This window comes from Chiloscyllium plagiosum, unplaced genomic scaffold (assembly GCF_037043375.1).
Source record: "Chiloscyllium plagiosum isolate Xiang-an unplaced genomic scaffold, Cpla_swu_hap1 HiC_scaffold_39, whole genome shotgun sequence".
Taxonomy (NCBI): Eukaryota; Metazoa; Chordata; class Chondrichthyes; order Orectolobiformes; family Hemiscylliidae; genus Chiloscyllium; species Chiloscyllium plagiosum.
Window position 1 is genome coordinate 10,691,156 of NW_028270177.1, and position 27,700 is coordinate 10,718,855.

At 44.3% G+C, this 27,700-nt stretch overlaps 1 long non-coding RNA gene across 1 annotated transcript in view; it reads right to left on the reverse strand.

Moving 5' to 3' along the window:
• The window catches only part of LOC148138626 (uncharacterized), an 85,056-nt gene that overhangs the window by 14,768 nt on the left and 42,588 nt on the right, over positions 1–27,700 (reverse strand). Inside the window, exon 2 of the long non-coding RNA XR_015753747.1 lies at positions 24,679–24,810. This is a non-coding gene — a long non-coding RNA (uncharacterized LOC148138626). The remainder of the gene's footprint in view (positions 1–24,678; positions 24,811–27,700) is intronic.

The window sequence follows — 27,700 nt, forward strand, 5'->3', positions numbered from 1 at the left end:
TTTACTGATACAACCCTCAGCTGACCGGTTTTCATGGATTTAGCTACCAAGAGGCTTGGAATCCAAGATCTTATCCTCTACATCTGAGAGATTGCTCTCTTAGACAGTATAGTTGCCGCTCTTAGTGTGCTTAACTGTATCACAGCCTCACCTGAAAGCAACTATTGCCTTACTCTTAAGAGTTCCAGCAACCTTTTATTTACATGCTATTTTTAATCTGATCTTTATGATGCAGCACTTTCCAGTGACATCATTTCATGCTGTCCTTTCATAGTCTCGTGGTCTTTGCTGTTAATGTTGCATCATTATATCATTACTATAAGCATTGTCTTTGTGTCACAAAAGGAATAGGAGTAAGTCATTCAGCCTTTAAGCCTGCTCTGTCATTCAATATGGTCATTCCTTTAGGCTTATAAATAGTATCTAACTCCTTCTTGAAAAGAATCAAAGTTTTGGCCACAAACACTTTCTATGGCAGAGAATTCCAGAGAACAATGCTCAGAAAGCAAGGCTATCGTGGGTTTAAGGTGAGGGCTATGAATTTGAAATTACTCTATACACTTTCTTGTCCTTTTTCCATAACCTTTGACTCCCTGACTGATCAAGAATCCATCTATCTCACCCTTAAACATACACAAGGACTCTGCCCCACAGCTCTCTGTAGCAAGGAGTGCCGAAGACTCACAACCCTCTGATAGAAAAGATTCTTCCTCATCTCAGTCATAAATTGGCATCCCTTTCTTCTGAGACAACTCCCTCTGGTCCTACACTCTCCCGTGAGGGGAAGCATTCTCTCAGCATTTACCCTGTCAAGCCTCTCAAGAATCCTATTTGTCTCAATGAGGTCACTTCTCAATCTTCCAAACTCAAATTAGACCAGATGACCAATTTCAAGGGAAGGAGAAGTAACAAGCAGCATCTTGGCAGAGAATTCTGGAACTTGTGCTTGTGGATTGATAAAATTCAGTGTCGTAGTTACCATGCAGTTAGAGTTACCAAGCATTCACCACTCAGTGATATCAGGTCATTTCACCATCCTGGTTCAGTACCCCTTCATTAAAGCACATGCTTACAGCAGCCTACAATTAACAAAAAAAAATCAAATCCATTGTATCATTTCAGGTGGATCCTGACCTAAACATAATTTGTAATTTCTAAATCAAGAAATTGTTAGCATGTGACCGAGCCAATTGCTGACAATGCAGGACGTGCTGAGTAATGAAAATAAAGATTGATTAAAAACTCAGTTTGGGCACATGTTTTAATATAGTGAAAAACCTCATGCAATGGGAGGCAAATTTCCAGAAATCCATACCTGAACCTTTTCACTGATTCTGTGCAATCAGTGAAGAATGGCAATTACAAGAAGCATCAATTAGAGACTCAGGGCAACAACTCCTTTTTGAATCTGCTCTTGCTTCTTGATCATGTTTTCCACCAACTGAGATGATAAAACCATTAGGTGTCAGAACATAAATAGGTCATTCAACCCATCAAGGCTACTCCAGATTATGGCTGAGATCATGTTGCGGCTATACAGGAAATTGGTTAGGCCACTTTAGGAATATTGTGTGCAATTCTGGTTGCCTTCATAGCGAAAGGATGTTATGAAACTTGAAAGGGTTTAGAAATATTTACAAGGACGTTGCCAGGATTGGACGGTTTGAGCTATAGGGAGAGGCTGACTAGGCTGGGGCTGTTTTCCCTGGAGTGTCAGAGGCTGAGGGGTGACCTTATAGAGGTTTATAAAATCATGAGGGGCATGGATAGGATAAATAGACAAGATCTTTTCCCTGAGGTGGAGGACACCAGAACTAGAGGGCATAAGTTTAGGGTGAGAGAGGAAAGATTTAAAAGGACTTGAGCTGCAACATTTTCACGCAAAGGTTGATGTATGTATGGAATGAGCTGCCAGAGGAAGTGGTGGAGGTTGGTACAATTACAATATTTAAAAGGCATCTGGAAGAAGATTTGAATAGGAAGGATTTAGAGGGATATGGGCCAAATGGGACACGAGTAATTTAGCATATCTGGTCAGCATGGACGAGTTGGACCGAAGGATCTGTTTCTGTGTTGCACATCTCTATGACTCTCATAATTCTCAGATCCACTTTCCTGCTTTTTCCCCAAAACCTTGCCTCTTGACTGATCAAAATCTGTCTGTCTCACTCTTGAATATACTTAATGACCCAGCCTCGACAGCCCTCTGCAGTAAAGAATTCCATAAATTTGTTACCCTCTGAGAAGAAACTCTTCCTCCTTAACTGTGTGTGCATAGTGCGTGTGACTCAGTGTGTACATGTTACTCTGTGTGTGTGTGACTCAGTGTGTACATGTTACTCTATGCGTGTGACTCAGTGTGTTAATGTTACTCTGTGCGTGTGACTCAGTGTGTTAATGTTACTCTGTGTGTGCGTGACTCAGTGTTTACATGCTACTCTGTGTGTGTGTGTGAGACTCAGTGGGTACAGGTTACTCTGTCTGTGTGTGAGACTCAGTGTGTACATGTTACTCTGTGTGTGCGTGACTCAGTGTGTACGTGTTACTCTGTGTGTGTGTGACTCAGTGTGTATATGTTACTCTGTGTGTGTGTGACTCAGTGTGAGAAAGTGAGGGCTGCAGATGCTGGAGATCAGAGCTGAAAATGTGTTGCTGGAAAAGCGCAGCAGGTCAGGCAGCATCCAAGGAACAGGAGAATCGACGTTTCGGGCATAAGCCCTTCCTCAGTGTGTGACTCAGTGTGTACATGCTACACTGTGTGTGTGTGACTCAGTGTGTACATGTTACTCTGTGTGTGTGTGAGCGTGCGTGAGAGAGAGAGAGAGACTCAGTGTACATGTAATTCTGTATGTGTGACTCAGTGTGTACATGTTACTCTGTGTGTGTGTGACTCAGTGTGAACATGTTACTCTGTGTGTGTTGGTGTTCGTGTGTGTATGTGTGTGGGACTCAGTGTGTACATGTTACTCTGTGTGTGTGTCTGTGTATCTGTGTGTGTGCGTCTGTGTGTGTGTACTTGCTTTTCAGATTGGGTTAAGTTTGATATCTCTCAAACAGCTAAGACTCGAGTGAAGATCAACAGGTATCTGATTAAAAGGTATCTGATCAACAGAAGTCCCTGGAACTCAAGACTAAACAGAACTAAGGGCATGAAATGGAACAAAAATGAGGTTAAAAAAGGAACAATCGGTTTGGTTTTAGTTAGATTCCTTCCAGATAGTGTACATAGCGAAGTGAGAAACCACATTAGCATATTCACAAACTTAAGTCTGATTCGCATGTACGAAGTGCTTCATGGTAATGAGGAACCTTTATGCAAACAAGCAAATATAATTTGATTAGACTCAGAGAGAACTCCCAGAGGTACAGTTATTATTTGGAAGGTTAATCATTGAATAAACATGAAAAATCCTGTTATTAAATGCGATGGAATAAACTTTCCTTTCATACTTAAAAGGGCAAAAGTGAGGGAAGGAAATAAGAGCCCCTCCCCCATCAACCTGGGACAGCTCATCAAGTAACTGCATTCTGGATCAGTGGTGCTGGAAGAGCACAGCAGTTAAGGCAGCAACCAACGGGCAGCGAAATCGACGTTTCGGGCAAAAGCCCTTCATCAGGAATAAAGGCAGAGAGCCTGAAGCGTGGAGAGATAAGCTAGAGGAGGGTGGGGGTGGGGAGAGAGTAGCATAGAGTACAATGGTGAGTGGGGGAGGAGATAGGTCAGTGAGGAGAGGGTGGAGTGGATAGGTGGAAAAGGAGCTAGGCAGGTCGGATAAGTCCGGACAAGTCAAGGGGACTGTGCTGAGCTGGAAGTTTGAAACTAGGATGAGGTGGGGGAAGGGGAAATGAGGAAGCTGTTGAAGTCCACATTGATGCCCTGAAGTTGAAGTGTTCTGAGGTGGAAGATGAGGCGGTTCTTCCTCCTGGCGTCTGGTGGTGAGGGAGCGGCGGTGAAGGAGGCCCAGGACCTCCATGTCCTCGGCAGAGTGGGAGGGGGAGTTGAAATGTTGGGCCAAGGGGCAGTTTGGTTGATTGGTGTGGGTGTCTCGGAGATGTTCCCTAAAGCGCTCTGCTAGGAGGCGCCCAGTCTCCCCAATGTAGAGGAGACCGCATCGGGAGCAACGGGTACAATAAATGCACATTGGGAGCTGAATGGCACAGACCAGAGGAACCCAGGTCCCAATGCCAAGTTGTGCTGAGATTGCTGATCTCTGGACTGGCACCATTTGCCCCCTGGGGAAGGGAGAGACACAAATCAGTCAAGATTTGAGCTGCTTAGTCTTGTTACAGAGCCTTGGCTTACTCAATTCTCTGTGTTGCATCCTCCTAACACACAAAGGTTGAGCTCCCACAATGGATTAACTGGTAAATTGGTAGCCCATTGTGGAAATGGCTTGCTGCCACACGTCTCAAATGAGTACTTTTCCAATCTTTGTTTTCAATACCCTTCCTGGTCACACTTCTGCAATGGGATTAGTTCAGTTCAGTTTAGGCCTCCTACCTGCCCTCGACCTCTTCATAGCCAACTGCCGCCACGATATTAACCGCCACCTGAACTCCCCCACCCCTCTCACCCACTCCAACCTTTCACCCTCGGAACGCGCAGCCCTCCACTCCCTCTGTTGCAACCCCAACCTCACTATTGGCCTCCTACCTGCCCTCGACCTCTTCATAGCCAACTGCCGCCACGATATTAACCGCCACCTGAACTCCCCCACCCCTCTCACCCATTCCAACCTCTCACCCTCGGAACGGGCAGCCCTCCACTCCCTCCGTTGCAACCCCAACCTCACTATCTCTTCAACCAAGACTCTCGCCCACCCTCTGACGACCCCTTCTCACGCCTCCAACACACCCCATCCACCTGGACACCCCGTGCTGGCCTCCTACTTGCCCTCGACCTCTTCATAGCCAACTGCCGCCGCGATATTAACCGCCACCTGAGCTCCCCCACCCCTCTCACCCACTCCAACCTCTCACCCTCGGAACGTGCAGCCCTCCACTCCCTCCGTTGCAACCCCAACCTCACTATTAAACCAGCAGACAAGGGAGACGCGGTAGTAGTTTGGCGCACCGACCTTTACACCGCTGAGGCCAAACATCAGCTCGCAGATACCTCCTCCTACTGCCCCCTTGACCATGACCCCACCCCCCACCACCAAACCATCATCTCCCAGACCATCCATAACCTCATCACCTCAGGGGATCTCCCATCCACCGCCTCCAACCTCATAGTCCCACAACCCCACACCGCCCGTTTCTACCTCCTGCCCAAAATCCACAAACCTGACTGCCCCGGCCGACCCATTGCCTCCGCCTGCTCCTGCCCGACCCAACTCATTTCTGCATACCTTGACACGGTCCTGTCCCCCTTAGTCCAAGAACTCCCCACCTACGTTCGGGACACCACCCATGCCCTCCACCTCCTCCCATGATTTTCGCTTCCCCGGTCCCCAACGCCTTATCTTCACCATGGACATCCAGTCCCTGTACACCTCCACCCCCCATCACGAAGGACTCAAAGCCCTCCACTTCTTCCTTTCCCGCCGTACCGACCAGTACCCTTCCACTGACACCCTCCTTCGACTGACTGAACTGGTCCTCACCCTGAACAACTTCTCTTTCCAATCCTCCCACTTCCTCCAAATGAAAGGAGTAGCCATGGGCACCCGCATGGGCCCCAGCTATGCCTGCCTCTTCGTAGGATATGTGGAACAGTCCATCTTCCGCAACTACACTGGCCCCACACCCCACCTTTTCCTCCGCTACATCGATGACTGTATCGGCACCGCCTCGTGCTCCCACGAGAAGGTTGAACAGTTCATCCACTTCACCAACACCTTCCACCCCGACCTCAAATTCACCTGGACAGTCTCAGATTCATCCCTCCCCTTCCTCGACCTTTCTATTTCTATCTCAGGCGACCGAATCAACACGGACATCTACTACAAACCGACCAACTCCCACAGCTACCTGGACTACACCTCCTCCCACCCTGCCCCCTGTAAAAACGCCATCCCATTCTTCCAATTCCTTCGTCTCTGCCGCATCTGCTCCCAGGAGGACCAGTTCCAAAAACGTACAACCCAGATGGCCTCCTTCTTCAAGGACCGCAATTTCCCCCCCGACGTGGTCGACGATGCCCTCCACCACATCTCTTCCACTTCCCGCTCCTCCGCCCTTGAGCCCCGCCCCTCCATCCACCACCAGGACAGAACCCCACTGGTCCTCACCTACCACCCCACCAATCTCCATGTACAGCGCATCATCCGCCGTCATTTTCGCCACCTCCAAACGGACCCCACCACCAAGGATATATTTCCCTCCCCTCCCCTATCAGCATTCCGTAAAGACCACTCCCTCCGTGACTCCCTCGTCAGATCCACACCCCCCACCAACCCAACCTCCGCTCCCGGCACCTTCCCCTGCAACCGCAGGAGGTGTAAGACTTGCGTCCACACCTCCCCCCTCACCTCCCTCCAAGGCCCCAAAGGAAACTTCCATATCCGCCACAGATTCACCTGCACCTCCACACACATCATCTATTGCATCCTCTGCACCCGATGTGGCCTCCTCTATATTGGGGAGACCCGCCGCCTACTTGCGGAGCATTTCAGAGAACACCTCTGGGACACCCGGACCAACCAACCCAACCACCCTGTGGCTCAACACTTTAACTCCCCGTCCCACTCCACCAAGGATATGCAGGTCTTTGGACTCCTCCATTGCCAGACCACAACAACACGACGGTTGGAGGAAGAGCACCTCATCTTCCGCCTGGGAACCCTCCAACCACAAGGGATGAACTCGGATTTCACCAGTTTCCTCATTTCCCCTCCCCCCACCTTGTCTCAGTCAAATCCATCGAATTCAGCACCGCCTTCCTAACTTGCAATCTTCTTCCTGACCTCTCCGCCCCCACCCCAGTCTGACCTACCACCCTCACCTTGACCTCCTTCCACCTATCACATTTCTGACGCCCCTCCCCCAAGTCCCTCCTCCCTACCTTTTATCTTAGCCTGCTGGACAAACTTTCCTCATTCCTGAAGAAGGGCTTATGCCCGAAACGTCGATTCGCCTGTTCCCTGGATGCTGCCTGACCTGCTGCGCTTTTCCAGCAATACATTTTCAGCTCTGATCTCCAGCATCTGCAGACCTCACTTTCTCCTCAACGACTAGTTCAGTTTAGGAAAGCTGGTCGACGTGGATGAGTTGGGCCGAAGGGTTGTTTCCATGCTGTATGATGACTGTATGACTGTAACTTTCTCCTTCACTGCAGCCTTTGGGATCTCAGTACTCATCGAATTCTGGTCATACACTTCCTGTTTTTTATCACACTACCTTGTGTTTTCAGCTGCCAAGTCCATATCTATGGAAATTCTATCCTAAACCTCTCTGCCTCTCTATCTATCTTCAAGATTCTCCTTAAAACGAATCCCTTCATCCAACTGTCACATGCCCCAGTATCTCTTAATAAGTCGTATTGCCAGTGAATAATACTACTGTGAAGCACCCTGTTTTTTGAGGCACTAGAACATAGTCATGACCTGACCTGCACATCTCTCGACTGTAGGAGGAAACCAGAGCACCCAGATGAGACCCACACAAACACGGAGAGAATGTGCAAACTCCATATAGACAGTCACTTGAGGTTGGAATCAAATCTGGGTCCCTTGTGCTGTGAGGCAATAGTGTTTACCACTGAGCCACTGTGCCACCTGTTTGAGACTGGGAACCCCCTGCGCTCTTAGGCCCTACTGCCATAGAATACCTTACATATATGGACACCAGAAACAATCAAAGTGTATGCTGCTCAAATAGATTAGAGGATTTTTGTTTGCACCTTCATCCCTCATCTTCAGAAGCTGCTGATCTATGTAGAGTTCCAATATAACCCTAATAAACCCAATGGAGACTGCATGGGGATGGCTTTAAGTGCCTGAACTGACATTGAATTGAATTATTCAGAACTGAGCAGAGGTGCCAGTACTGACTAATCTCAGGTTAGCTCTAAGGGGATGAAAATGTATAAATAGCTGTGTTACTGCGAGCAGTGAGTTTCTCTGATGGGGACTGCAATTCGCTTCCAGTCACCAGAAAACCTCTGGCTCAGAGAGGGAGAAGTCAATGCGAAACTGAATACTTAGGTTACTGGCTTGGAAAAAGAATTCAAAAAGGGGAATACTTCCAGTTGAAGTCAATACATACAGAATGTATTGAATAATATCATTTGTAGTGTGTAATGGGCTTGATGCTCTCAAACAGAACTGAAGAAGTCCACAAGTATCATTAATCATGAGGGGCATGGATAGGGTAAATAGATAAGGTCTTTTCCTGAGGTGGGGGAGTCCAGAACAAAAGGGCATAGGTTTAAGGTGAGAAGAGACAGATTTAAAAGGGGCCTAAGGGGCAGCTTTTTCATGCATGTATGGAACGAGCTGCCAAAGGAAGTAGTGGAGACTGGTACAAACTACAACATTTAAAAGGTATCTGGATGGGTACATGAATAGATATGGGTCAAATGCTGGCAAAAAGGACTAGATTAATTTAGGATATCTGATCAGCTTGGATGAGTTGGACTGAAGGGTCTTTCTCCTTGCTGTATGTCTCTATGACTCTATAACTTTTTTCAGTTAATGGGTTTCTGTAACTTGCCCATTCCAATCTGGAATCTGGTTCCATGTTTATGATGAAACACAGCATCTTTCTGATTTCACTCTAAATGAATCCATCCATTCTAACTGTTCAATGACAGAAGGCTTCACAGTTGAAACCAATCCTGTGATTTTATCTAATATACGCAGACAGTAGCTCTCGTTGAGTTGTGGAAACTCTGGCTGATTTCCCTGACCAAGGTTGTTCCTCTGAGGAAAAGGAGATTAAGGGGAGATTTGGTAGAGGAGTAGAACTTGATGACAAGTTAGATAACATAGAGTCTTCAGTTTTCAGAATAAGGACCAGGGATATAGATGTAAAATTTTGGTGAAGAGATATGGAGTGTTGTGCAGTGGAACTTTTTTTTACAAAGCAGAGCTGATGCAATACCTTTTGCCCTGAGGGTGGTAGGATGATCAATGATTTCCAAAGGGAATTGGATAAGCACTCCGAGATTGGATAAAAGCTGGTAGAGCTCCAGGGAGAGGAAAGGGGAAAGGGACTGACCAGAGTGCTTCACAGATGGCTTTTTGACTCTATGACCCACAGCCTTTTTTTTTCCTTAATTCATTCAAGAGATGAGGGTGTTGCTGGCTAGGCCAGGATTCATTGTCCAATCCTAATTGCCCAGAGGACAGTTAAGAGTCAACCACATTGCTGTGGGTATGGAGTCACATGTAGGCCAGACCAGGTAATGATGATAGTTTCCTTCCCTAAAGGACATTAGTGTACCAGGTGGGTTTTCTGACTACCTGTATTGGCAATGGGATCATGACCATCATTAGATTCCTAATTCCAGATTATCTTTTTATTGAATTCAGGTTCTACTACCTTCCATAGCGGGATTCAAACTCGGGTCCCCAGAACATTATCTGGGTCTCTGGACTAACAGTCCAGCGATAATACCACTAGGCCATTGCTCCCACTTTGGCCAGGTCAATATCCATTGAGGCTTACAGGTGAATCAGGTATGACAGCAACTAATTTAACCCATACTGGGGACTGGATTTGGAACCATTCCTCTCTGTGTTCCCCAGTTATATCTTGCCTTTACTAACTGAACTGTGGTAGAGTGCGTTTGAGGAATGGAGGAGTTGAAAAATCAGTAGGTTAATATTCACTCATTGGAATGCATTTTCAATATATAATTGAGTTCCATCAATATCCAGTGATTCGACAACCCCCCAATACACACACACACACACATACACACACACAACACACACACACACACACACACACACACACACCTCCCCCCCATCTTATACATTGTATGAAGGTTAATCTTGCCTCTAATCTGGGTATAAATCATTCTCTGATCACCTTCCCCCACCCCACCCACCACCCCCCCCCCCCCCCCATTGCCAATAGAGGCTGATACCAAATCTTTTGTAATTTAGAACTTCACAGATATTGAAGATATATTTTGGAAAATACTTTGATTTAGATGTTATTCCACTGACAACATTTCAACTTTTTTAAAGCTCACATCATTATGTCCAACAGCCACAAATGAATTGGAAATGGATATCAATTTCCCAACAGTCTGCATTACAGTATGATGTATTTAATTATGCCTCATTGAGAAATGCATTACCTCTTGCATTAGTGGCCATTGATTTTGCTGGCACAGAGATTTTTTCTTTGTGTACTACATTTTATCTAATTCCGTTTTACTGCCAAACAGCAGTAAAGGCTTGTTTTCTCTGATTTCTCTGCAGAACAGCACACAATGTCTCAATTGGTAGCAGTTGTGCCTCAATTCTGAAGAAGGGTCACCAGACCCGAAACGTTAACTCTGATTTCTCTGCACAGATGCTGCCAGACCTGCTGAGCTTTTCCAGCACAATAATTTAGCCCAGTCCTGAGGCTCACCTATACATGGGCTGGGGTCACTGGCTGATGTAACCCCACTCCAGTACATGATTATTATCTGAGAAGAAAAATCCAGTAAAACTTGAAAATGACCCATATTAGCGACTAACCTACCTTGTACACTTCAAAATGAAGTTCCAATAATTTCATTTCCATCTATTGCATCTTTCTCCATCTGGGATGGAAGGTGCAGCCTTGAATTGGCCACCAATGAGGGTCTCCTTCCTTGTTCTTCATTCTCAGGGTGCAGGTGGCTGGGCTGATATAATTGCCCCACCCCAATTGTTCAGACAGCAGTTAAGGGTCAAACGTATTGCCGTGGGTCTGTAGTCACATGTAAGCCAGACCAAGTAGGGATAGCAGTTTCCTTTGCTAAAATATGTTAGTGAATCCAGATGGGTTTTTCAATTGACAATGACTACATGATCATCATTCAATTCTTAATTCCAGATATTATTGATCTCTAATTCCACCATGGGGTTTGAACCTGGATCCCGGGAATATTATTTGTGTCTCTAGATTCATAGCTGAGTGTTACCACCATGAGGCCACCTCCAAGTCATCTTGCTCGCAAGCCCATTTGTCTGTCCTCAGCATGCTGCAATACTCCAGTGAATCACAGCACAAACTGATGGAACAACATCTCATCTTCAGATTAGGCACATTACAACCTTCTGGATATAATACTGAGTTCAACACCTTCAGACTGTGAACTCACTCTCATTTCTTCCCTTTCTTTTAGCTTTCCTCATTGCATTTTCTGTCACCATGTCCTCTGTCCCCTCCCACCAATTCCAGTGGGACTGTCTGTTCTTTCCAGTTTGACAATTGAACAGTGCATTGTTCTGTCATTCTCACATTCTGTTCACTTAATCTACTCTATCAGCACTTTTTCTCCTCCCACACTGCACCCTCCATTACTGCATAAATATTGCCCCTCCATATTTCACATTGGTTCTGATGAAGACCATCCAGACTCGAACCGTTAGCTTCCTCTCTCTGCACTGATGTTGCCTGACCTGCTGTGACTTCCAGTATTTTTTGTTTTCAGTACAGATTCGAGCATCTGTAGTCATTTGCTCCTGGTCAGTTGTGTTTGATTGGGAGTGATGCCTTTCAAGCAGGCTCTAGCGACAGGCTACCTATCCCAGGATGAACTAGCCATACAGAAATACTGCCTGCCTCTTGTGTCACGATACACTGGAAACTCTCTACATCTAACACAAGCACACTGAGTTCCATTGCAGTGTGATCACTGTCAGCATGATTAGTTGACTGAACACAGACCAGAGAACCAAACCTGGTGCTCTCTTGGTCTATATGACTGAGTCCTGTATAGGAAAAGCATTTACCAGTCGGGAGGGTGGTGCTGGAAAAGCACAGCAGATCAGGCAGCATCTGAGGAGCAGGAGAATCGACGTTTCAGGCAAAAGTCCTTCATTAGGATTTTGCCCGAAATGTCGATTCTCCTGCTCCTCGGATGCTGCTGACCTGCTGTGCTTTTCCAGCATCACCCTCTCGACTCTGATCTCCAGCACTTGCAGTCCTCACATTTGCCTAAAAACATTTACCAGTCGAGCCATCTGAGTTTTGATGCATCCATCGCATTGCAGCTGTCACAGTTTGTGCTAAACAACGGCTTGAACTTTAATGCAAGAAAGGTACAAAAAAAGGAAAGGAAAGCTATTCATTTCCTTCTAACTGTTTTCAACTTGAAGAAAACAAAAGCAAACAGCTGTCATTTTATAGAAACATTCGATTGTAATGACAATTAGCGTTACATTGATCACAGGATGTACCCATTTAAACCTATTCCCCACAGGGACTAGCTGAGCAATGGCCTTAAAGGGACAGGCCCGGAAAAATACTATTTGATCCCAGCAGCGTATCATTGCAATTATGCTTCAGGCTTCCGTAAGCCTGATCAACATATATCATTACACTGGGATGAAGGACACATTTACTCATCTACGACTCTGCAAATGGTGAGGCACTTTATTAACCAAAACATTGGTTGTATGGAGCAGTGCTAAATTGTCACTGCCTCAGACTATGGAACATTCTGCCTTGTGTGAAAGGAAGGATAGAAGAGACTAGTAATTCTATTTCATGCTTCACTGAATAGATGTGGAATGGATATTGCATGCCCTGGAATTTTCAAGGGTCAGTAATTATTTGAACTGGGCTCATCGAATCGTTCATCTGAGTGAAAAGACGTGCTCTGAATCTAAGCAAACCAATGATCATTTAATTCTCAGGAGACAGGTACCAGTATTCTGTGATGTGCTGGCTCAGAAAAAAAGAATCATGAATGGCATTTTCTTTTCACTTTGGTGGCTCTCCATTGGTGATGCTTCTGAGCTACTTATGTGGGGTAGGCAGATTGCAAGAAAGCTGGGAAACCATTTGAAATAATTAGCACATTTTATGACCTGAGGACCCTGTGTAACCCACCCTCGCGCCTCCCCACCACATGCACCCAGCTTGACAACTTTTGATTCGTCAGATTGCAGGACAGTGATTTTCTTTTTCATTCATTCACAACATGGACATCATTGTCCAGGTCAGCAGTTATTCCACTTTGAGAGCAGTTATTGTCTTAAATGGAGAACCTCTTTTTACAAACAATGACCTGTGGGTCAAGACAGTCTTGCTTAAGAGGAAACATCCATCCCACCATCCATCCTGTCAATACCAGAGACTGACATGTTACAATGAAGTGGCTTCCTACTTTTCTAAACCCCAGCAGATACAAGCCTAGCCTGTCCAGACTTTATTCATAAGAACAGCCAGTGATTCCATGTATTAGTCGAGTAAACACTGAACTGCTTCCAACATGTTTACAGTATTCCCTAAATAAGGAGGCCAATCATGTACAGAGTACTCCAGGTATCATCTCACTTTGTTGGGATTCTATCATTCCATTTTATGCTGCAATGCCCTGGAGAACTGAGGCATAACCTCCCTGTATTTCTTTTCAATTTTTCTCACAATAAATGATAACATTCTTTCAGCTTTCCCAATTACTTATTAGCCTTTGAAAATCTTGCATTAGAACAGCTAGACCCTTCTGCATCTCAGAGCCCTACAATCTCTCACCATTTTGATATCATTTTTTAAATTCTTCCTGCCAAAATGGATCATGTCACACTTTCCCATATTGTATGCCATTTGCTGTCTCCTCTCATTGTGAACTCTTAGCAATTTTCTTACTTACCTATCTTTGCAAGACCAGCAAATTTAATCAATAATAACTTTGGTCCCGTCATTCAAATCATAGAATCCCTACAGTCTGGAAGCAGGCCATTCAGCCCATTGAGTCTACACTGACCCTCCGAAGAGCATCCCACACAGATCCTATCCCTGATTGAAAAAAAAATCACTATCCTGCAATCTGACGAATCAAAAGTTGTCAAGTAGGATGCATACATGGCTAATCCACCTATCCTACACATCCCTGAGCACAATGCCAATTTAGCATGACCAATTCACCTAATCTGCACGTCTTGGGAGAAAGCAGGAGCACTCGGAGGAATCTCACACAGCCACAGAGAGAACATGCAAACTCCACACAGGCGTCGCAAAAGGGTGGAATCAAACCTGGGTCAGTAGCACTGTGAGGCAGCAATGCTGACCACTGAGCCACTGTGCTGCCCCCTTCATTCACCATAAATTATAAAATCTTCAGTCAGAGCACTGACCCATCACTTCTTAAATTATGCCAACAAGAAAATGACCCATCTATGCCAGCTATCTGTTGATGTTAGCTAAGAGTCTAGACTTGAGTGGTGCTGGAAAAGCACAGTAGGTCAGGCAGCATCCAAGGAGCAGGAAAATCAACGTTTTGGGCAAAAGCCTTTCATCAGGAATAGATGTTAGCTAAGCCTATTTTCCATCCCTGCCAATGTTACCCGCCGCACAAAGGGGCTGTTATTTTCTATGGTAATCTCTGATGTGGCACCTTCTCAAATGCCACCTGGAAATCTAAATACAGTAGCCCCCTCCACTGGTTTTCCATTACCAACAGCACCTTTGGGGGTAGCACGGTGGTTAGCACTGCTGCCTCACAGCATCAAGGACCCAGGTTCGATTGCAGCCTTGGGCGACTGTCTGTGTGGGGTTTGCATGTTCTCCCCGCATCTGTGTGAGCTTCCTCCGGGTGATCCGGTTTCCTCCCACAGTCCAAAAATGTGTAGGTTATGGGGATTGACCAAGCTAAAAATTGTCCTGTAGTGCCCAGGGATTTGCAAATTACCCATGGTTAAAAATCCCTTGTGGGATCACAGGTGTTTGGTAGTATTCTCTTCAGAGGGTCAGTGTAGACTCAATGGGCCAAATGGCCTCTTTCTGCACTGTAGGAATTCTGCAACCACTGCAATAAATTGGTTAAGCATTCACAAAACTATGTTGACCCTGCCTGATTACCATGTATGTTTCTAAGAGCCCTGCTCTAATGTCTTTGATAATAGTCTCTAACATTGTCTCCATGACAGCCGTTAAGCTAACTGGCCTGTAGTTTCCTGATGCTTATCTCCCTTTCTTTTTGAATAATGGAGTTACATTTATTATTCTCCATTTGATTGTAAACTTCCCTGAATCTAAGACATTATGGAAAATTAAAACCAAATGAACATCCTACAAGTATGGCACTGGAACAGCCCACCATGTCTGTGCCAACCATGATGCCATTCTAAGCTAATCCCATCTACCTGCATGTAGTCTGTATCCCTCCATCCCTTGCCTGTTCATGCGCCTGTCCAACTGCCTCTTAAACATATCTGCTTCTACCATCTCCCCTGCAGTGTGTTCCAGGTACCTACTACCTTCTGTATAAAACACTTTTCTCATACATCTCCTTTAGACTTTCCTCCTTATCTTAACCCCATGCCCCCTAACATCTAACATTTCTACCCTTGGAAAGAGACTCTGATTATTCACCCTATCCATTCCTCTTATTAATTTTACATATTTCTATCAGTTCACCTTCAGCCTCTGACTCTAGCAAAAATAATTCAAGTTATCCATGCTGTCCTTGTCCTTGTAGCCAACCCAGACAGTATCTCGGTACAGCTCTTTTGCACTTTCTCCAAAATCTCCACATCCTTCCTACAATGTGGCAGCCAGAACTGCACACAACCCTCCAAATGTGGCCTAACTAAAGTTTTATACAGCTGCAACATGACTTGTCAATTTTTGTACTCATTGTCCCAACCGAGGAAAGTAAACATGCTGTTTGCCTTCTTTCAGGAGAATCGATGTTTCAGGCATAAGCCCTTCTTCAGGAATGAGACCCTCCTCATTCCTGAAGAAGGGCTTATGCCCGAAACGTCGATTCTCCTGCTCCTTGGATGCTGCCTGACCTGCTGCGCTTTTCCAGCAACACATTTTTCAGCTCTGATCTCCAGCATCTGCAGTCCTCACTTTCTCCTGTTTGCCTTCTTTACCAACTTGTGTTGTCATTTTCAGGTGTTTTCAAGCTGTGGACATGCACCCTAAGATCCCTCTGTATATCAATGTTCCTAAGGGTCCTGCCATTGATTGTATACTTTCCTCTTGCATTTGACCTCACAGAATACATCACCTCACACTTCTCCTGATTAAGCTCCTTTTGCCATTTCTCCACCCAGCTTTCCAGCTGATCTATATCCTGTTGTATTCTTTGACAACCTTCCTCACTCCACCAATTTTCATGTTGTCTGCAAATTTACTCATCAGACTACCTATGTTTTTACCTAAATCATTTATACAAATATTACAAACAGCAGAGGTCCCAGCCCTAATCCTTGTAGAACACCACTGGTCGGAGATCTCCAGTCAGAAAAACACCCCTCCACAATTACCCTCTGTCTTCAATGACCAAGCCAATTTTATATCCAACTTACCAATTCATCATGTGACTTAATCTTCTGGACCAGCCTGCCATGAGGGCTCTTTTCACCTGCTTTAGTAAAGTCCATTTAGAGAACGTCGACTGACCTACCCATATCAATTATCTTCCTCACTTCTTCAAAAATCTTAATCCAATTTGTAAGACAAGACTGCCCCCGCATAAAGCCATGCTGACTCTCCCTAATAAGCATCACCTATCTCACCAAACTGAGCAACTTGTCAGACTTCAACTTCCATAGTGTTTATCATTTTCTTGGATTTTCCTCTCTTATCCATTTCCTTAATTACAGTTATTTCTGAAATGTTACTTGCATCCCCTATATTGAAGAGTGTGGAGCTCAAAAGGCACAGCTGGTCAGGCAGCATCCAAGGAGTGGAGAGTCGATGTTTTGGGCATTAGCCCTTCATCAGGAACCTGAAACGTCGACTCTCCTGTTCCTCGGATGCTGCCTGACTGGCTGCGCGTTTCCAGCATCACACTCTACATCTCCTACAACTCCCTACAGCACCTGCAGTCCTCACTTTCTACTCTATATTGAAGACTGATGCAAAAAAAAATCAATTGACTTCATCTACCTTCTCTGCCTTTTTGACTATTAGATCCCCAGACTCATTTTGTTAATTCTTTTGCTTTTTAAATATCCATAGGCAAAGTCACCATAGTCCTACCAGCACATAGGGTTGGTCTCTCATTAGAGAGAGAGATAATGGGGGGTGGTTTAACCTGAGGGTCACCACACCTCAGGCAAGCCTGGACATTGAGAAGGAGAGTCCTTCAGGTGGGAATTGAATCCATGCTATTGGCATCACAAACCAGCTGTTCAGCCGACTGAGCTAACCAACCGCCATCAAAGCCATGCCCATCAGACTCTATAGGAAGTATTTCTATATCCATAGAAATGCTATCAGATTTTATAGTTCGAAAAAAATTGCTTACATACTCTAATTTTTGCTTTCTGATTAATCTTGTCGTCAATCTTTATTTATATCCAATCCTCTAACCTGCTGCCCATTTTTGATCACTTACATTATTTTCGTTTAATTTTTATACCTTTAAAATTTTTTTTTAGTTAACCATACATGGTGGGTTCTCCCTTTGGAATGTTTCTTTCTTGTTGGACTATATCTATTCTGTTCATTCTGAAATAAAAATTTAAATGTCTGCCACTGCATCTACATTGACCTATCCCTTCAACAAATTTGGTCAGCTCTCTTCAGCTAGCTCTGTTTTCATGCCCTCATAATTGTACTTATTTAAATTTAAAATAATAGTCTTGGACCTGCTCTTCTCTCTTTCAAATTGAATGTAAAATTCAGTCATATTAATTCACTGCTACCATAGGGTGCCTTCACACTACAGTCATTAATTAATCCTACCTCAAAATTCAACAACACTGAAGCTAATAGTAATACTATATCACTGTCCTAGCTCCAGATACTGTTTCAGGGTCACACTCTCATCTCTGAATCAGAAGCTTATGGGTTTCAGCCTCACTCCAGAGAGTTAAAAGCATCATTTAGTTGCATATTTCACTACTAGATAGTCAGAGGTACTAATGCAAGCTTATCTCTCAGGTGACATTTAGGATTGAGATGAAGACAAAGTAATCTATTCAGGGTGTTGTGAATATTTGGAATTCTCTTCCCTAAAGGTTTGTGTATTTTCCATTGTTGACTATACTCAAGGCTGGGATCAATAAGAGTTTTGGTCTCTCGGTAAATCAAGGGATTTAGACAGTGGCCATGAAAATGGAGTTGAAGCCCAGTCAATGATGATCCTATTGAATGGCAGAACAGGCTCAATGGACTGTACAGTCCCCTGCTTCCATTTTGTGTGTGGTATCTGGATGAATCCACAGCAGTGCAGCCTCAATTCCAGAGAATGTTCATGCTACATGAAGACTAACCCTGATTTGAAGAGCTCTTTGCACCAATATCACGATTAACTGGCACAGCAGACTTTTTTTGTGTGGTTGAATAAAATAATTTTGTACCTTGGGTTTAATGAAGAAAGAGATCTCCATTTTCAAGGAAATATTTCAAAGAATTACAGAAACAATTTATTTTTGTCCAATGCAATAACATAAAAAATGAAATGTTCGCCCATATACCTTTTCCAGAGTTACTCCAATGAGGAGTTGAGCTACAATATCAGTCAGCTCTCCAAGATTCTCTCTGGGTTATGTTATTTTAATCTATGGCAGCAGCACAATTGACCTCAAAACTCCACAGTTTGTAAATGGATATAGTGGCCAGCATAAACCATCTGAATAACGAACTAGTGACTGTTGTTAGGAATGCTCTGGGTGAGGTTAGGACATGGCGCAACAGTGGCAACGCAGATAGTTGAATAGTGTGCCCACACAATTAGGCTTTGGCAGAGGGGGCTGGGCACTTATGAAATGAGCTCAGAGTTGGTGCCTTTTGGAGAAAAGGAGGAATAATCGATCACGAAGGGAAGAAAGAGCTGAGCAATTGCCATTTCTCATATTGAGTCTATAAATACAATAAAAACAGAAATGATCTTGTAATGGAATTGAATTGATCGCCTCATAATATGACATGGTAATTCAGGCATTAAATCATAAAACTGGCTCCTTGTGGTTTCTCTCAGTTTGCAGTGTAATAATTTAAAGGTGACTGCTAGCCTGTTGGGGGTTATCACTGCATTTATGTCCAAGAGAAAATGAATTTCACAAAGAGTTTCATCTCTCTAATTTTTAAACTTCTCTTTTCAGGTGATCCTGACAAAGGAGCAGTACTCTGAAATCTTATTATTTTAAACAAATCAGTTAGATTATAATCTGGGTGTCATGTGACTTTTGACTTTGTCCACCTTAGTCCAACACCAGCATTTCCACATCAGATCTATATGAGTACAACAGGTTGGATTCCATCCTCACTTAAGGTCCATGCCTTCACTTCCTCCAGCAGTGTACCCTTTTTATCTGTCCTTTTTCTGAAAGACTCTAAATTCTTGACAGTAATAAGTTCTAGGGGAGATGATGGCTTGTGTCACTGGACTAGTGATCTAGATGAGAGTGATGCTGGAAAAGCACAGCAGGTCAGGCAGCATCCGAGGAGCAGGAAAATTGACATTTCGGGCAAAAGCCCTTCATCAGGAATACAGACAGACTGCCTGCAGAGTGGAGGGATAAATGAGAGGAGGGTGGGGGTGGGGAGAAAGTAGCATAGAGTACAATAGGTGAGTGGGGGTGAGGATGGAGGTGATAGGTCAGAGAGGAGGGTGGGGGAAGGTAGCAAAGAGTACAATGGGTGAATGGGGGTGGGGATGAAGGTGATAGGTCAGGGAGGAGGGTGGAGTGGATAGGTGGGAAGGAAGATAGGCAGGTAGGACAGATCATGAGGGCGGTGCTGAACTGGAAGGTTGGAGGTGGGGTGAAGTGGGGTAAGGGAAATGAGGAAACTGTTGAAGTCCACATTGATGCCCTGGGGTTGAAGTGTTCCGAGGCGGAAGATGAGGCGTTCTTCCTCCAGGCGTCAGGTGGTGAGGGAGCGGTGGTGGAGGAGGCCCAGGACCTGCATGTCATCGGCAGAATGGGAGGGGGAGTTGAAATGTTGGGCCACAGGGCGGTGGGGATGATTGGTGCAGGTGTCCCAGAGATGTTCCCTGAAGCGCTCTGCTAGGAGGCGTCCAGTCTCCCCAATGTAGAGGAGACCGCATCGGGAGCAACGGATACAATAAATGATATTGGTGGATATGCAAGGAAAACTTTAATGGACGTGGAAGGCTCCTTTGGGGCCTTGGATGGAGGTGAGGGATGAGGTGTGTGTGCAGGTTTTTTAATTCCTGCGGTGGCAGGGGAGGGTGCCAGGAAGGGAGGGTGGGTTGTTGGGGGGCGCGGACCTGACCAGGTAGTCATGGAGGGAACAGTCTTTGCAGAAAGGGGTGGGGAGGGAAATATATCCCTGGTGGTGGGGTCTGTTTGGAGGTGGCGGAAATGTCTTCGGATGATTTGGTTTATACGAAGGTTGGTAGGGTGGAAGATGAGCACCAGGGGGGTCTGTCCTTGTTACGGTTGGAGGGGTGGGGTTTGAGGACGGAGGGGCAGAATGTGGACAAGATGTGTTGGAGGACATCTTTAACCATGTGGGAAGGGAACTTGCAGTCTCTAAAGACGGAGGCCATCTGGTGTGTTCTGTGGTGGAACTGGTCCTCCTGGGAGCAGATGTGGCAGAGGCGGAGGAATTGGGAATACGGGATGGCATTTTTGCAGGAGGTAGGGTGGGAAGAGTTGTAATCCAGGTAGCTGTGGGAGTCGGTGGGTTTGTAAAAAATGTCAGTGTCAAGTTGGTCGTCATTAATGGAGATGGAGAGGTCCAGGAAGGAGAGGGAGGTGTCAGAGATGGTCCAGGTGAATTTAAGGTCAGGGTGGAATGTGTTGGTGAAGTTGATGAATTGCTCAACCTCGTCACGGGAGCTCGCGGTGGCGTCGATGTAGTCATCAATGTAGCGGAGGAAGAGGTGGGGAGTGGTGCCAGTGTAACTATGGAAGATGGACTGTTCTATGTAGCCGACAAAGACACAGACATAGCTGGGGCCCATGCGGGTTCCCATGGCTATCCCTTTGGTCTGGAGGAAGTGGGAGGACTCGAAGGAGAAATTGTTAAGGGTGAGGACCAGTTCAGCCAAATGAATGAGAGTGTCGGTGGAAGGGTATTGTTAGGGACATTGGGAGAGGAAGAAACGGAGGGCTTGGAGGACCTGGTCATGGCGGATGGATCTGCAGTCCTTGTTTTTACCTAGTGGTCTAGATGGTCAGGCTTAAGATCTGGGAGAAGGGGGCACAGGCTACATCTACTGGCATCACTTACATTTGACAGCATGTGGTTCAGTGGTTAGCAATACTACTGCCTCACAGTTTGATTCCAGCCTCAGGTGACTGTGATGAGTTTGCACATTCTCCCCGTGTTTGCATGGGTTTCCTCCAGGATCTCTAGTTTCCTGCCAAAGTCCAAAGCTGTGCAAGTTAGATAGAATGGCCATGCTGAATTGCCTATGGTGTCAAGAGATGTGCAGGCTAGATTGGTTAGCTTTGGGAACTGCAGGGATACACGGGTCTGAGGTGGGTCTAGGTGGGATGCTCTTCAGACGGTTGGTGTACACTCAATGGGCTGAATGCCCAGCTTCCACACTCTAGGGCTTTTATGAAAAATAAATTTCAGGAATAAATATAATGCTAGTTTCAATAATAGTGACTATGACCTTGTCATCAATTGTTGTTAAAAAACCCATCTGCTTCTCTGATGCCCTTTAGGGAAGGAGATCTTCCAACCTTACCTGGTCTGGCCAACATGTTCAGTGAATTACAAAGGAGTCTTCATGCATTAGAAGCCTAGGGCTGATCCAGGATGTAAGGAAGGACTGGAGGAAGCAATATTCCTCATTCTTCAATACTGACCAAAGTGGAATCTCATAGAAATATTTTTAAAAGTGTAGTAAATCTCAACAGTTTCAGTCCCACAGAAAACTCAGCTCACTCTATCCTGTCTCACTCTCCCAGTAGAAGAACTCCCATGTGGATTCCATGGATTATATCAGGAATGGAAATCTGAACTGATTTATTTTTTCCTACATGTGATGTAAGAATTTGAAGGGATGGCGCGATCATGTGTGAGTTGTGAGAGGGGGAAGCCTTCAACTTTGCTATTTCATGCAGCTGTAGCATTTAACTACAGATATTATGACAATTTGAGCTACCACATGTCTCTTTTTCCACGAGAGGATTGTCTTGGAATAGTCTGATCTTTCTTGTACAACAGTGACTCTCTTTCCCCATTTTAACCATGTCAGCCTCAGCTTCCCCATGCTTCTAACCTGTCCCCACCAGAATTTATCCTGAGAGTTAATGTTCTGCAGGATCAGACTCTTCTTAGGTACCAGCCCTACTCTTCACTCATGAGTTAGAATGGTGTCCATTAGATTGTTATTCGATCACACAGTGTAGCGTTTTAACATTCGGTCCTTCAGCCATGTCCATATTCTCACACTCTCTGGCAAGGGATAACTGGATCACAAGCAGGAACAGTAATCCCCTCTTCAGCTGAGGCAAGTTACTGTGTGGCATTTCCCGCTTGCGATGAGCTAGCACTGCAGACAGTGGATGGAACCTTATTTTCTATAAATGCATTCGAGGTTTGCCTTTGAACACTGACCAGGAACTGGAATCCTAACCCCAACTCCATCAGTGAGGCTAATTGTAGCATTCCTATCTTAGGCAAGATCATTAAACCTGCGCCTGGTCTAGTTCAGCGCAACACTAGTTGTTGCTCCTAGCAACTGAATCAATGAGGGGGCTTGAACATTACAATTCAAAACCTGCTACAGGTGGCAGCCTTTCTTTATGTGTTAGAATTATAATTCTGTGTCCCCAGGAAGCGAGGTTTCAAATATACATTTGCATGCAACCCCGAATGCCAAAGAGAACTGAGTCTAAATTTATTTTAGCTGCTGAGCTTCATTTTGTCACACTCAGTTATTCAGTTTATTTGGTGATTTCTGAAAGAACATAACACTCTCCAAATAGGTGGCAGGTCGTCACTGTCTTTTCGAGTATCTGCATTTAATTCTTCTTGGTAGCTATTGCTTTTGACAACATGTCCTGCCATTCCCTTCAAATTCCAAGCTAAACCCCCACAACTGTACCACATCCCTATCCAAACAACTGAGCAATAATTCTAACAGGCAGATTGCTCATGGCACTGTCACAATGAGGTGAATTATACTGTGTACTACACATTGTATTGTTGTGAAGCGAGGGATGCGGCTAAGCTTGAAGTCCTATGTCACTTTACCGTACATTCCTGAAATCAACTACAAGTCAATTCTTGAGCAAAGACTGGAAAAAAGTATCATGAAATGGGAGGTGACTTTCTTTGGTACTGTTGTGTTCAGTCTGGTGAGCTAAAGGGGAATGGAACTTCTCTTTTTATTTCAAATGATACATATAGTGCAGACAAAGGGTTAACTACTGACCACGTGCTTAAGGAGCTATATCATAATGGCTTATGATAATATTATGGGTAAATTATTATAGATCACACAAGGCGAGGATCTGAGCCTATCAGGTTTCAAGGAGGTCTTCCTATACCATCTGTTGTACAATGTCATGCAACACAAACCTAATCTCACCACAGTCAGATACGGTGTAAAAGGCCACCTGGAAAACAAAAAGGTTATGCTTATTTTCCATTGAGTTACACCATAAAAACAGACCATTTGATACAGCTAGTCTACGTTGGTATGCACGTTCCATGAAAACTTCCTCCCATCCTTTTTCATCTCATCATATCAACATACGTTTATTCCATCCTCCCCCATGTTTCTGCACATATTCTGTGTATGCATCTGTACCATTACCCTCAACTACTGCTTGTGAAAGTGAATTCGACATCCACAGCATTCTTCAGGTATAGCGGTTTCTCCTTGAGTCTTTACTATTCAGTTCTTCAAACTGTTCTAATCATTTCCATAGCTAGCTCTCTCTTCTTCCAATCAAGATTTTGTTTATTCATTATTGAATTTGTTCATTTCCTTCCTCCTGCTTTTTACTGTTGGTGCTTCTGCTGTCAGGAGCTTCAATCCTGATTCTTGAGGTTTCTCACTGCTCTCTCTCATACCTAGCTTCCCCTTCGCCAGTTGATCTCCAACAATCCTCCCCAGGTCCTCTATTTATTTTGACTTTGGCATACTCTTTTGGTTTGACTCACTGGTTATCCTGTCACCTTGAACAGTAATCCCAGTCTGGGTACTGAGTGTACAATCTAAACTGACACTTCAGTGCAGTACAGATGAGGTGCTGTAAGCTATGGAAGTGCTGTCCTTTGGTTAAAACAAAAGGTCTGTCTAATTGTTAAAGTGGTCCATAAAGGCTCCACAATCTTTTTGAGGCAGACACCAGAGAGTTTTGTCAGTGTTTATCTCTTAACTTACACTGCTGCTTTGTTGCTGGTGGGATCGTGCTGTGTAAATCTGCTGCACTGTTTGCCAACAAAGGGAGAAGAATTCATTTCTCAAACTTCTCCACTGACTACAAAGGGATGCTCTGAGCTCAAAAAGATCACATATAAATGCAAGTTCATTCCTCTCACCGGTTGTGCCTCAATCTTTTGCACCAGAGTGGCCTATATGCAACTTAGCGGTCGGTTGGATAGATGGCCAATTTGCAAAGCAGAGTGATGCCAATGGTGTGGGTTCAATTCCCGCACTGGCTCAGGTTACCATGGAGGATTCTTTACCTTTTTACGTGACTTCCAATCTACAGCATCTCCTGTCTGGAATGGTAAATCACTCAGTTGTTTTCAGGAAGGCGCCTCACAAGTAATATTGTTTGGTCAATCAATACCAGCTAGGCCAGAGATTCCCTCAACCTGTGACAGAATACAAAAAATGTTCACATTGTTCTCAAAGAGCAACGTGTTAATCAAATTCCAAATGTCATTCCCCACAACTCATCTACTTCCTGCAATGACCTTGTCGTGCAAGTTTACATCAGCAATAAGATGTGTACTAGTGTCCGTGTACATTTGTACTAAATTCTGGATTTTGTATTCAGTGAAGGGCTAAGTCTGTCCCTTGATCATTTCAAACAGAAGCTTACAATTTTTAGCATTAAACAGAGATTAAAAATAAATGCATTTAGATGATGATTTACTATCTTACTGAGAACTTGCAATGAGGTCCATGGGTAATGAGAGCATCCATTAAGCATCAGCATTGCCTACAAACAGCAATGAGATGAATAATTATTTGGGTCATTTTTTGTTAGTGTCATTGACCAGGGGATGATTGTTGGCTTGGAAACTTGGAGGTCTCACTAATTTTCTTTGATAAAGATCCAACCGTGTTCTCTCTGTTCAACTGGCAGATGGAGCCTTGATTAAATACCTTAACTAAAAGACAGCCACCTCGAGCAAAGCAGCTCCCCTTCAGTATTAGAGTGGAGTGCCAGATTAGATTATGTGTATTAGACATTAAAATGTTACTGGCTAAACTGAACTGACACATAAATCCATGAATGTTTATATCGTGTCAAACCTAGAGTCTTTTCCTTTCGCGATGAGAGACCAGGTCTCTGCGTTTCCACAGTTAAATCCAGCTTTGTTCACCTATCGTTAACAAAGACTCATTCTTTTCATTATAAATGTGGAAGAACTGGCTCTCACATTCCAAGAAAAGCAGAACTTAAGTATATTTAGTATAAGTGCAGCTTTCGAGGTGAAAGGTCCCTGCGTTAATCCACTACATTATCCATTTTCTCTTTCACTGTATATTTTCATTTCACAACGTGATGCATTCTTCGCTGATGCAATCTCCAGTGTGTAAAAATTAATTCCTTCTCTTCCAATCTGCTATATAATATCCAAAGCTGCTCTGCTCCATAAGCAGCAATCATCTATTTGAAAGTCAGAACTGAAATGGGTCATTCATCAAAAACACATTGCATTTTCTCTTTCAAATTATTTGAGCCTATCTATCTGCTGCTTCTCACATGGGACTATATTTATAAGACGCGCAGTCATCAATCTTGCAATCCTGCGGCTTCTGCTAATCACAAAGCCATGAACTAGGCCCACAAGATTAATGTCACCTTGACTGATAAGTACAGGCATATATAAGTACCAATTGGTCTTTGGCAAAGCTATTCAAATTTGCTACACAGGAACACCGTCCACTTCCATCAATGCATTTATTTTTATGTGGCACACTAGTCATGGCATCCATTTCAATACATCCTCATGGCATGTTCCTCATGACTCTGTTTTCTTCCTGAGTGCTGGACTCCATCTTACATAAGAAACTTGTCAGTTTTGGGCCTGGACGGATATGTGCTTTGGAACAGGGATGTGGGTGAGGGACCTGAGCAATCCTATATTTGTCTATGAAGTAGTCATTGTTCAATTGCCTAGTCCATTGTGTTCCCAATCTTAAAAAAGAGCCAGCAAAAGCATCCATTCCAGAGGACTGAAAAATAAGAGTGATAGATATTCTCATCCCAGCATTGACAATCTTATTGAAACGGCCTGAGGAGACTTGGCAGAGTGGATGTTGAGGGAATGTTTCTCGTTGTGGGGATATTAAAATCAGGGACACAGTTTCCAAATTAGAGGGGCCCCTAAATTTAAGACTGAAAGGAGGTGAATGTTTTCTTCTTGGATGGTTATTAGTGTATGGAACTGTCTTACCCAGAAAGAAGTCAAGGCAGGGTCATTGTGCACTGTAATGTGTACGTTATTACTACCTTAAAGAAGACTGAGTTAGACAAATTGTTGATCAACGGGAGATATGGGGGCAGACAGGAAAGTGAAAGCAAGGTCACAATTAGGTCAGCTATGATCTTATTGAATAGACGAGTAAATTCAAGAGGCCAAATGGCCTTCTCCTGCCCCAACTCAGCTGCTCTGTAATGTTTATTTCCATCTATGACAGATACATGCTTAATAACTAACATTTCAGTTCTGGTTTTAAAATTTACTGTGATGTTCATTTTTTTTCTCATTTACAATTCCCTCTAAGAAGCTGCTGTGCTTTAAAACCACCATCTGCAACATGCAGCCTGTGCCTTATCACCTGGAACCTACACCTTCTGTACATTGCCCCTTTCCTTCTCTCTTCACTTAATAGCAAAGCCGTTAGCCATTGGAGTTCTAACCTTCAGACCTCCTTCTCTTGTACCTTGCAGCCTGATTTTTAAATACTTGCTCAAAAAATACATTTTTCATTGCAGTCAGTCCATTTTCTGAATTCTGCTATTGTTTGCTTAACCCCAGTATCCTGGGATGATTATTATATAAAGGCAAGGCCCCCACTGTAGGCAAATGTGTGTTGGTCAAACCAAATGATACAGTGCTGTGGCCTAACAGTAACCTGTCAGTAAATCTTTAATTGCTTAAGATGGTGCTCACTTCCTTTCTAATCTCTTTCCTTCCTATTGTAACTTTAATTCAAATTTCACCACAAAATTGATTCAGGAGAACATGTTGCAGTATTGGTGTTTGGGCTCGTTAAGGAAGAGGTAGAAAGAAATCTAGGATTGTACCATATCCAGACAAACCAGAAAATTGGTCAAATGCAAATACGCACCAGGCATACTGCTAGAATGTACTTTTCTAGCTCAATAACATCCCAAGCATTGCAATTGGTTCTGTTCACCAGCGACATAAACATATCCAAGTGCTGGACACAGTATAGAGGAAGGACCCAGTGTTGGTAGTAAATTAAAAATTGAAGGAAGTGCGGATGCTGTAAATCAGAAACGAA